At 37.6% G+C, this 12399-nt stretch overlaps 1 pseudogene; it reads left to right on the plus strand.

The window, feature by feature from the left end:
• The first annotated feature begins 10702 nt into the window (after positions 1 to 10702).
• LOC133075703 (large ribosomal subunit protein eL37-like) lies at positions 10703 to 11056 on the plus strand (annotated as a pseudogene).
• Positions 11057 to 12399: the final 1343 nt, after the last annotated feature.

Consider the following 12399-nt stretch of genomic DNA (forward strand, 5'->3'; position numbering starts at 1 on the left):
ATTTTTCCATATTAGTGTACATATCTACTTCATTCTTTTTAATTGCTACATATAGTATACCTTAATATGCACATAGAGTTTAAGACTTTCCCAAGTCAGTGGTCCCCAACCTTTTTGGCACCAGGGACCAGTTTCATGGGAGACAATTTTTCCACGAATGGGGTGGAGGATGGTTTCGGGATGATTCAAGTGCGTTACATTTATTGTGCACTTTATTTCTATTATTATTACATTGTAATATATAATGAAATAATTATACAACTCACCATAATGCAGAATCAGTGGGAGCCCTGAGCTTGCTTTCACTTGCCGCTCACTGATAGGGTTTTGATATGAGTCTGCAAGCAGTTGATTTATTATGGTCTCTGTGCAGTCAAACCTCTCTGCTGATGATAATCTATATTGGCAGCCACTCCCCAGCGCTAGCATCACCGCCTCAGCTCCATCTCAGATCATCAGGCATTAGATTCTCATAAGGAGCGCACAACCTAGATCCCTCGCAGGTGCAGTTCACACTAGGGTTCGCGCTCCTATGAGAATCTAATGCCGGTGGAACTCACGTGGTAATGTGAGCAATGGGGATCAGCTGTAAATACAGATGAAGATTCACTCGCTCACCCGCCGCTCACCCGCCGCTCACCTCCTGCTGTGTGGCCCGGTTCCTCTGCTGTGTGGCCCGGTTCCTAACAGGCCATGGACCGGTACCAGTCCTCGGCCCAAGGGTTGGGGACCCCTGTCCTAAGTAATTGGTTGTTTCCAACTTTTTCACTACTACAAACAATGCTGCAATCAGTTAACATCCTTCTGCCTGTCTCTTTGCATGTTAGATGCTTGGAGGTGGAATTGCTAGATTAAAGAATGTGAAGAGTAGTTAATTAAATATGGCTAAAATTGTAAGTGTTTTAATGTTACTTCAAAGTGCCTTTTAGCTAAAAGATGATGAGGCTTTCTAAAAGCCAGCAACTTCCTTCTTTGGCAAAAGGATTTTATGCTGCTCAAAATAGTAACCACAAAATGTAAGACAATCTAGCCAAGGCCGTTTTCTTTTTTCTTTGGAAGGTAGCCTTTGAGTCAGGCCACAGTGCTAGTTTCAAATACTCTAAAATGACTATAACCATGTAATGTAATAAAACCTTGAAGACTATATTTATGAACGTGGTTTATGGACCCCATCCAGAAACATGTTTTTCTAGGTCGTTTCTGGTGATTTGGATCACTTCTGCAACATTGCCAATAAAAAAACTTGCATACAAAGTGCTAGAATCTCTGTGAAGTGAGTTATTTTCCATGACAAAAATGTGTACATTTTAAATTTTAATGAGACATGACCAAATTGCCCTAATAAACGCTACACCAATTGACACTCCCGACAACACTGTATATAAAAATCTATAGATCCTCATCTTCAACAATCTGGGACATTACACGTGTTTAAAAGTTTTGCCAGTATGATACACAACATAAGATAACTTCATGCTAATTATGACTTTCCTGATTACTAATGAGATGGGTTGGTGATTTTTTTCTTACGTTTATTAGCCATTTGTGTTTCTTTGAAATGCCTATTTTTATTTCCCTATTGAATTACTTGGCTTTTTCCAATTGATTAGTAAGAACTTGTTACCTGCATTTTTTTTTTCCCGGTCTTTTGCTAGTCTTGTAAATTTGTCTATGGTGTTTTACTGACATTTGATTTATGTGGTTTACTCTGTCAGTATTTTCAACCGTAGATTTTTGAGAGGGTCTTCTCACTCTCAAATTATAAAATTATTATCCTATGTTGTTTTCTGTTTTTTATGGTTTTGCACTTATTTAGCTCTTTAATTTACCTGATAATTATTTTGTATGAGGTAGAAATCTAACTTTTAAAAACCTCTCTAGGCGCTTCCCTGGTGGCGCAGTGGTTAAGAATCCGCCTGCCAATGCAGGGGACATGGGTTCGAGCCCTGGTCCGGGAAGATCCCACATGCTGCGGAGCAACTAAGCCCTGTGGGCTACAACTACTGAGCCTGCGCTCTAGAGCCCGGACTCCGCAACAAGCGAAGCCACCGTAATGAGAAGCCCGCACAACACAACGAAGAGTAGCCCCCGCTCACCGCAACTAGAGAAAGCCTGAGCGCATTAATGAAGACCCGACGCAGCCCAAAATAAATAAATAAATAAATAAATAACTTTCTAGATAACATGGTCTGTTTTCCAAACACCATTTGTTAACCCAATCATAACCCACCTTTATCATATACACAATTCCCATAGAAGTGTATGATTATTTCTAGACCCTTTATTCTGATCACTTACTTAATCCCTGCACATTACTAGATCTTTATACTAGAATATCATTTCTGACAAGCCAGTCTGCACAGTTCTTTCTTCTAATCAAAACTTTCTATATTCTTAATCTTTCTTTTGTACATTAATTTTAGAAACTTTTTGTCAAGTTCCATAACAGATTTTCTTGGAAATTTTATAGAGCTGTGAAGAGTGAATAGCTTCCTCTATTCTCCCATCCAATACTATAATCTCTCTCGCTTTTCCGATCATATATCGAGGTTTATTAAACATCTCATTTTATTACACTGTTTTATAATTTTTGCTTCATTAGTGCGATCTACTTTTGCAGCATTTTTTTCAAATGATTCTTTTACTGCTGTATTGGAAATGTATCCAGTTTTATTTATTTTTCTTGTTTCTAACTGTCATTTTACTCTTGTGTTATTTCTAATAGCTTTTCAGTGATTCTCTTGGGTTTTTCTGATAGATAATCATTATTGCATACGATGAGGTTTTTTCCTTATTCCAAAATCAGTTTATTTCCTGTATAGTTAGTAGTAATGTCAATCATAGCTTTTATTGTTTCTATCTATAGGACAGTTTTGTATATTTCATCCTTATGTATAACATTTACTATAGGTATAGGAATATTTCATGGTATAGCTAGCTTACTTTGAGATTTTATGAGTGTACATGTTGAATTTTATAAAATGCATTTCCTTCATCCACAGAGATACTAAAATATTAATCCATTAATATAGTGAAATATGCCATTAGGTTTTCTAATATTGAATCAAACTTTTGGAATAAACCCTACTTGGTCATAATGTTATTCTTTTAACGGACTGACGTATTTGATTTGCTGCCATTTTACTTAGGACTTTTAAATTACATGTAATTTTTTGTACTTTTATGTTTTTCCACTATTCTTGCTCAATGTTAATCCTAGATTTATTCTGGCCTCAATAAAGAATTAGGAAGACTGCCATTTTTTCTGTGCTCTGAGATAATTTATATAAACTGGGATTATCTATTCATAAAAATTTGTTAGAATTCTACAATTTTACCATTGTGGGGATAGGCTTTTCCCAGTAGAAACTGGTGTATTAGACATTATGCTTCTTTTTGACCAATTTTCACAATTTACATCTTCCTGAAAAAGTGTCTAACATTTAAAAATTTATTGATAGAAAGTTCCATATAGGATTTAAAAAATCTGTTTCATACCTGAAGTTATGTATCCTTTTTTTTCTTTTACTATTTTTTCCTTTTTCCTTCAGCAGAGTAGTTTAAAGTGTCTATTTTTCTGTTCAAATAGCTAGCTTTTTGATTTATTGATATAGAATATTTATTCACTTGATTACAGGGTACACATTTTTCTAAACCTGTTTCTTTTATTCTTCAAATATCTAGTGTTTTACTTACTTTTGACTTATCAGTTTCTGTAGCATTTTGGATTTCTGTATGTCAGGCCATATTGATGTGTGCTTAAAACTGTTCTATCCTCTAGTTTGGATTTTAGCTTTTATCAGTGGGAAACATCTTGCTTGACAACTTTTAGTGCTTTTGGCCCTAAATTCCATTTTGTCTGTCCTTCATGTAGCCATACCTGTCTTCCTTTTTCTATTGGTTTTGTTTTAACATTTGCCTGATATAGCTTGGTCCATCTCTTTATTGTTAAGGAATTTTGAGTAATTTTATATCCTTGCAACCAACATACAAATTTAAATTTGTTTTACTGCCATTTTCAAACAGGCACTATAAAAGAGGATGGGTCACAACATCAGTCTTGATAATGATTTGGTTTTTACAATTCACCCCCTCTGCAACCAGTAACCTCCAATCATGTATTTTTAGAGGTGACCTCAGTGAACTGAGCATATGAGGTGACACTCCCACTAATAGTTCACACTGCTCTTCATGGTATCTCCAGACCAATGACATGTGAACTGATTGACCCCTATGGTATGAAAACAGTAAAGGCATTAAAAAAACAGGTCTCTTTCCACTCTTATTTTTACCTTGCAGCTTTACAGTTGTTCATTTAAATATTTTTTCCTCATTGGGAGGGGAAAATGTATCATTTTCGTATTCAAAGGGAAAACTGGAAGACCTAAAGAAAGCCATACTACCCTGAACTGTCACTTTTTTTAACTCATAGGAGATGCTAGTGAGATGATACAAATATAAAATACCTGACAGGTGTATTACTACCATGTGTTCAACAACAAACAAAAACCCTTCTTCTTGGAAAATATCAGTTGATTAACCCCCTTTAAGAAGGCATTTGGGGGACTTCCCTGGTGGTCCAGTGGTTAAGAATCAGCCTTCCAATACGGGGGACACGGGTTCGATCCCTGGTCGGGGAACTAAGATCCCACATGCCTCAGGGCAACTAAGCCCTCGCGCCACAACTACAGAGCCCATGCGCTCTGGAGCCCAGTGCCACAACTAGAGGGAAGCCTGCACGCCACAATGAAAGATCCCGCCTGTCACAGCTAAGACCCAATGCAGCCAAAAATAAATAAATATTTTTTAAAAAAAGAAGGCATTTGGAGGAGGAAACAACAAAACTCTCTTTTTCTTGAGGCAGCAAATTCAGTCTTACTATAGATACTACTTTTTGATTGATTGTGAGCATTTCTATAAGGTTGGTAATGAAAGTTCATATATCACCATTTTTCTCCGTTTGTTAGCCAGTCTAATTAAGAGTTCAATGGGTGGCAATTAGCAGCTAAAATAAGTTTGTGGGAGATTATCTACAGATTTAAAGTAATTCAGATTCCCTTAATTTCTCTTACAACAAATGATTGTGCTGACTATAGGTGCAACTTGAAAGTGTGAGAATATATTTATTCTTTTGTTTTAACAAAATATATGTCCATGTAAGGATTGTGATACTGATTATTTTAAGTGCCTACTCATAGCTGGAGAATGGGCTGGGGTGGAGTGGATCTCTTGACTAGAAATGCTTTTATGAATCAGAAACATGATGGGGGGCTGATAATTTTGAGGTATTCTATTACTCTAAATCAATATATATATTTAATATATTGGATTCATTTATTCAATTTTTAAAGTTTCAACATGTTGACCTCAAGGATAATTCTTAAAAGTATTTATTTGTTCAGGAATGCATGATGAATTTAATTACTGCATGGATACCAGTCAGCTGCTACAGTAATTTGTTTTTTGATCTTTTTCTGCAACTAATGTACTTTGAGTAAGAAGCTTCAAGTTTTACAGTGATACTTTATCTTGTATGTTAATACATATATATCAGCGACAGTTTATTTTTTCAGTTTCTACTTTGTGGGAAATATAGTTTGCACAGTACGATTTTAGAGTTCGCTGCTTTTTTCTAATAGGGTTTTTGATTGTGTGTGATAAAAACATTTACTGTGGTAACATCCAAGTCAGAAGAGAAATATGACTGGTTTGTATGAAAATATTTTCTAATTTAGTTTATTTTAATTTTAAATGGCTTCTGTATTTGGAGGGCTACTTGAGACCGTATTTTAATAATGTTTTTCTTGTTTCATGAGATTATTTTTTACCTTCCTGTTTAAATCCCTTTTGATTGTTAGTATCAATAAATGCATCAACAACCACAGGCTGAAAGAAACTTCTTCCTTTGCCCCAGGGTTTTTTCACCTTCTGTACTTAGTTCATATCACTGCACTAGGATCTCTACGACCTTCAGAGTACTGAATCAATGCCCTATCTTCCCAGTCCCCCTATGAACATTATAAATTGAAGCTGACTCTTGTGTTTGGAGAAAATATGGCCTCATAGACTCTATTGAACTAAACCTGTTGCTCACATATACCCCAAAACACATACACACTCAACTACATGGAAAAATTGTAACCATACTGAGTTCTTTTTATGTGCAAAGATACTGATTTAGTCACTCGGCATATTGGCTCCTTTAATCCTTACAGTAATTACCTACTTCATCACTTCTAATTGACTTATCATTTTGTTCCCCCACAATGTAATAATTCTAAGATCAGAAAGCATCACATAGTTATTGAGTGAATCCCAGCCTGGTGGTGCAGCACTATAGTTGTGTTATCAAACTCAGTTTCAGCTGCTCATCGCTCAAGAATCCAATACTGAGAGACAGGTGTTGGGTAAAAGAAATGACAGCTTTATTGAGGAAGCTGGCAATCATGGGGAAAAGGTAGACTCATGTCCCAAAGAACCAACTCCCCACTCCCTAAGTTTGCTTGGATATTTTATAGGGAAAAGAAGAAGGGACTACGGGCTGGGTAGGGGACAGTCTTCTATTTTCAGAGATGATTTTCTCCATTGTGCAATTCCAAGTAGCTGCCATGTCTCGCTTGTGGTTGGAACATTATCTGAGCCATAAATCTCTGGTCAGCTAGTCCTCCTGGTTCCAACCGGTCTGAGGTCTACATGCTTGTGGGCAGCATACAGTTAACTTCTTCCACCTGCTGGGGGATTCAGTACATGCAAAACAGCTCAAAGGACATGGCTCAGAATGTTATGTATAGCCCTTGAAGAGGAGCCATTGTTTAATGGCTAAACTATTATTATTTTGTCTTGCGTGACTATTTTCCTTTGTTTCTGCATTTTCTCGTATCTCTGATTAAATTTATTCTTTGGAACTTGGGGAAGGCCTAAGAGGCTAGAGTTGGTTTTTTTTTGCAAACAAGGCAGGCAGAGGACATGAGAGGCTGGCAGGGCGGCGGGGAGGTGGCCGTCCAGAGAAGGCCCCATAGCATCCTATTCTGTTAAAGTTGTGTGAAAACTCCCCAGTGACGCCTTTTGATAACAACAATAAAGCACTAGCATCAGAATGCCTTGGAGTCTATGACATACGTATTAAGGTATATAAGGTCGCTTTTATTTTTCCCAGTTTCTTTAGATGGAGAAGCCAGAGCAGAAGTTACATGGCTTGTCCACTAACACTCAGCTAGTAAGTGGCAGAGCCAAGATTTAAGCCCAGCCGTCTGGCTCCTGAGCTGACACTATCTCTATCACTCAGTGGCAGCAGGCACTGAGTGAAAAAACACATGGCTGAGTGAACAAAGGAAAAAGCAGCTCTATTGCGCACTATCCTTTATGTTAGGGGCACCATATAGGATTGCCATTGGGGATGTCAAGACAGTCGAATATCTTTAATTTACATACCTCAGTTAAACTTTTAAATTAGTTCAACCTAAATTTTAAAAATAAATCATATATTTTACAAGGAAACATACATATACTATGACACACTGAGAACATTAGTGAGGAGGTATGCGGGAGGGAGGGGAGTCGGAGACCCCAAGATGAGAGGGGAATTTTTAAATTTCATCGTTCCTTATACTCACTAAGTCATTTTCTCGGACTGTTTATACCAAGACTGGTACAGTCCTAGCATTCTTACTCATCAATCCCTTCCCCAGTCCTAGGCAGACAGCACTGCGCCCTGTTGACCCAAGACCTGGAAAACTGCTCCAAGTATCCTTCCTCTCCCAGCCTCTATCAACAGTCTCTCTCAGTCATTCATACGAGACCCGCCTGTCATCTCTAGCCCAAACGTTTCATTTTCTGGTGTAAGCTGAACAATTTTGGAAATCAAAGTAACGTTTCCAAGGCTCTGGGGGAACATTCAGTCTGCCGGCAGAAACTCATTTTCTTCTCAGCTAAGAAAGATGAATCTTTTATTCTGTTCCTTTACCCAACATACCCGGTTTGTTTTTCCAATATACTAACTTCTGGCCTGCCAGAACACTGCAACAACCTCAAGTGTCTTGAGGAGAAACTAAACTTTCTCAGAAGGCACAGGCGGCTGTGATTCTCCCTGCGTTCGGATCCTGCTTCTGCCCATTAATTGCTTCATATCTTCTGATAATTTGCTTGGTCTCTCAGTGTCCTTGTCTGTAAAATAGGGGTACATCACAGGGCTGTTGGGAGGACAGTGCCTGTGACCTTGATCATAGTAATCACTCCATAGAAGTTAGCTATTCTTATCTACTGTCATTAAGACAGTCATCTTTATCTACCTATCCATATGTCCTTTTATAATTTACAAGAGAAGAAAATGCTTTCACTTTCAAAAAGCTTTCTCACTTTAACTTTCAATGTTATCTCTTATTTTTTCAAAGATTATTAACCAGGTTCAGTTGGAACTTTCATAAGAACTTTAAGATTCTATAATACATATTCTTTCACCCTTTCAATGTGTACACTTGCCTTGATAAAAGACTTTATTTTACCTCTTTAAGTTGAAGAAAATCTCAGTTTTCTGCAGTCTATTTTTAAAACTCTGTTATCTTTATTAAAAGCAGCATTAAATATATTTTATATAATGTATTTGGCCCTAATAGTCAAGTGTATTGAAGCAAAATGGTCCATGATTCCAGGCCCCAATGACCAGACTGCTTCAACACTTATCAACTCTGTTACCTTAATCACCAAGATTAAGAACATCCAAGTACATCCAGGAAACTTGGAACTACAGAAATTCTAAAAACTGAATAAATTGACTGGAAATGATAGATCCTAAAGAGATCAAACTTTATTACTTTGGAAATTTTCTTTGTGGACTTCGGCATAAAAAATTCAGACTTAATAACTGAGCTATGTGAGCAGAATCATCTATTTTAGCTTGGCTCACCTAATTCTAAATCCACTTTCTAATATTTTCCTTCTTAATAGTACCATTCCTCTTAAGCCCTTTGACTGCATGTATAGGAATCTTTCAAAAATTAGGTCATCATGCAACATTAAACCTTAATAACTGGATGTATAGGGCATAGCAGCAAATACAATAAATTGCTTTTTGTTAAGCATGATTACATTCTGTACAAGAACTTAATGCCAGTATTACCCAGTTTATTAAATTATTCGGCACAACTGGAGAATGTCAAATGAGATAATTGATGTGAAGGTATGTTATAAACTGTAAAGGGCAGTATAAATGTTAGGTCTCAAATATTAAATTCATAACTTGGAAAATTGAACAGCATATGTATCTTCAGAAAGACACTACATAGATTGAAGCCTCAAATATGTGTCTCCCTTATGTATTAAAAGCTAGTACCTAGCTATCCCAGAAATTACTGATGTCACAACCCAGAGAGGACAGAGATAGAGCTATTAGTTTGTTCTTTTGTTCAGCATTCATTTGCTTGATAATTTTTATTTTTCTTACATAATTTATTGTAACTATGGACTTCTTAATGGTGGGATAAAATAAGTAAATAGTGTGACAAAATAATCCCTTGTCCTTTGATGCATGGTGTCTTCTACTATTTTTGCATGTTAAGTTGATTCTTCTATTGTCAAATCATAATTCTAACATGACTACACTAGTTCTCTAGGAAAGATGCAATGCGTAAATAAATCATGGAGATCTTGAAGAATGAAGGTACCATAACCTGAGCCAAGGACACTGAAGTCGCTCATGGGTCTCAGAGTTGAAAAAGCATGGCTCCTCAGATGAACATTAAGTAAAACTATTCCCCAAATCAAACACAAGAACGCCAAAGAGATAGCAAGGGTTCCTTCAATAAGGAAGTACAGCCAGGAAGGTAGAGACACTTGAAGTGGCAGAGTTATTGGCCAGTGGTTCCTGAACTTAGCTACACACTAGAATGCTGGCAATACTTTAAAAATACTAATGCCTGGCTCCCATCCCAAAATACCCAAGGCCACACTCTGAGCAAATGAACCTACCATGTGAAATCACGCAAGCGAAGAACCAGTCCAGGTTTGCCTAAAAGTATTGTAGAGGTCCCTTCTGACTTGAGTGAGTTGGTAACTACTTAGAGGAACACTTAATTAAGAACAGGTCCCGGGATGAGTTCCGAAGGAAGCAGATTCTGAGATGATTGGCATGCAGGAAGTTTATCAGGGAGGGTTCTGGTTATCAATGTTTGTGGAAAAGAAGTGAAAGAAACCAGATTAGGAAGAAGGAGATGATGAGCAGCCATGCTGTCTCAAGGAAGACCTCAGCTGACGTGTCAGGCTGTTATAAACCTGCAATGGTCCTTCAGAGTTGTTCTAAATTGAGGCAAGGACATTGCATCTCTACAGCCCCACGTAGACCAGTCACTGGATGCATGGCGCCCTAGGAGGGTTTTTGACCTAGATAACTGGGCACTCTCCGGTAGAGGCAATCTTGAAAGAAGACTGCCAGTAGCACTGTGTCTGTCAGCAGCTTTCTCAGCTACTGGGGAACTACATTCTCCAATTCTCAAGAAAGTTCTGGGAGGCACACCATAATGAATGCTTATTAACTTTTTTAAACTTTAGTACCTAGCCATTTTATTACGGGGTCTAGTAAACACAAAATTAAACCACCTGGTATACAAATTCCTCGTACAGGAAATAAGGCAATGTGTAGGAACATAACTTCTTGGGGTTGAGACCGAGTATAAAAGAGGTGAATAAAGAATATCATATTTGGCTCTTTCGGTCTCTTTGGTCTCGGCGGCAGAAGCGAGATGACGAAGGGACCATCCTCGTTTGGAAAGCGTCGGAATAAGACGCACACGTTGTGCCGCCGCTGTGGCTTCTAAGGCCTGCCACCTTCAGAAGTCGACCTGTGGTAAATGTGGCTACCCTGCCAAGCGGAAGAGGAAGTACAACTGCAGTGCTAAAGCTGAAAGACGAAATACCACCGGGACTGGTCGAATGAGGCACCTAAAAATTGTAGGCCGCAGATTCAGGCATGGATTCCGTGAAGGAACAACACCTAAACCCAAGAGGGCAGTTGTTGCAGCATCCAGTTCATCTTAGGGATTTCAATTATTAGTCACGCAATAAATGTTCTGGTTTAAAAAAAAAGAATGTCATATTTGAAATCCAGAGGAATGAGGGTGGTGGTGTGGGGTGGAAGTAGGAAAAGCATAAGGGTAAAGATGAGAGAATATGTATGATTAAATAGCATTAGGGAAAAGATTAATGTGAGGGATGTTTGATATTCAACTTCAGTTTTTTAGCACTGTAATGCTAAAATGTAGCTAAAATGTATAAACCACCCCCTCTATTTCCACCATAAAAGACATGCAGGAGGGTTTGGGGGTTTTGCTTTGTTGTTTGTCATATTGTGTGTTTCTGGTGTTTTGTGGAAATCAATTAAAGATACAGCAGAAATGTTGATACGGGGGTGGTGGTGGTGGTGGGGGATTGACAGATTGAAATAGAAGTAATGGAGCTCTTAAGGACACCGAAACCCCAGGAGACATCTAAAATTGCAGCTATTTTTATTACTTCCGGCATTTGCCCACAGCAATTAGCTCATACATGCAAGGGCTTCATGTGCTTGCTTTGGTGCCTGCAAGGAAGAAACTGTAGGGAAACTCACTAGGCCCTAATGTACAGCCAAATCGAAGGAGAGGAAGTCCAAGAAATAAAGGTGGTGGGAAATGCAGGATGCATTCCCAAATATACACAGAAAGAAAAGTCATCTGATCCAGAAGGCCCACAAACATTCTCCTGACAAACAGAGATAGTTCTTTGTGTAAACCTCTAGAGGTGTAGTTCTACAATTTAAAGGAGTTCCTTCTATCTAGATTGTAAATATCATGCCCCCTGAATTTTTAAATTCCTTGTTAAAAATGTTTTTGCTTTCCTTCAAATATCCTAATTTAGCTGGTAAAATTTGCATGTACCTACATGTTAGCAGACCAGTTGATTGGTGTGCATGCCTAAATTCTATTAGATTATACATACAGAGGCTTAGATATGGCATTGCACTGTACTGTTCAATGCTGCTTAAAGAACTAATTTTTTAAAAATGTCCTAGAGGTTTGGTTCCTCAAGATAAAGAAAATATTCAGAAAGTAATAAAGTACAGTTTGTTAAAGAAGTATAGCAGATAATTAATTCTTAATAGACATAAGTCGCATCTTCTAGAGCAAATTTTAAACTGACATGAATCTCAGAGATTTGAAAAACATGTTTGTGATTGGAAAAAAATAACCCAAAGTTTTCTTCATCTTATTCTTCTCTTACAACTTTTTATCACCTTAAGAATGTGGGTGTCAGATGTAAGAATTATCCATTATAAAAATTCATTAAGGTATGTGAGAACAAACATGATCGGCAAATATTGACTGTATAGTCGAACAGCATATCCAATTGAACACCATGTGTGGTTTTCAAAAT

The sequence above is a fragment of the Eubalaena glacialis genome, chromosome 15, assembly GCF_028564815.1.
Source record: "Eubalaena glacialis isolate mEubGla1 chromosome 15, mEubGla1.1.hap2.+ XY, whole genome shotgun sequence".
NCBI lineage: Eukaryota > Metazoa > Chordata > Mammalia > Artiodactyla > Balaenidae > Eubalaena > Eubalaena glacialis.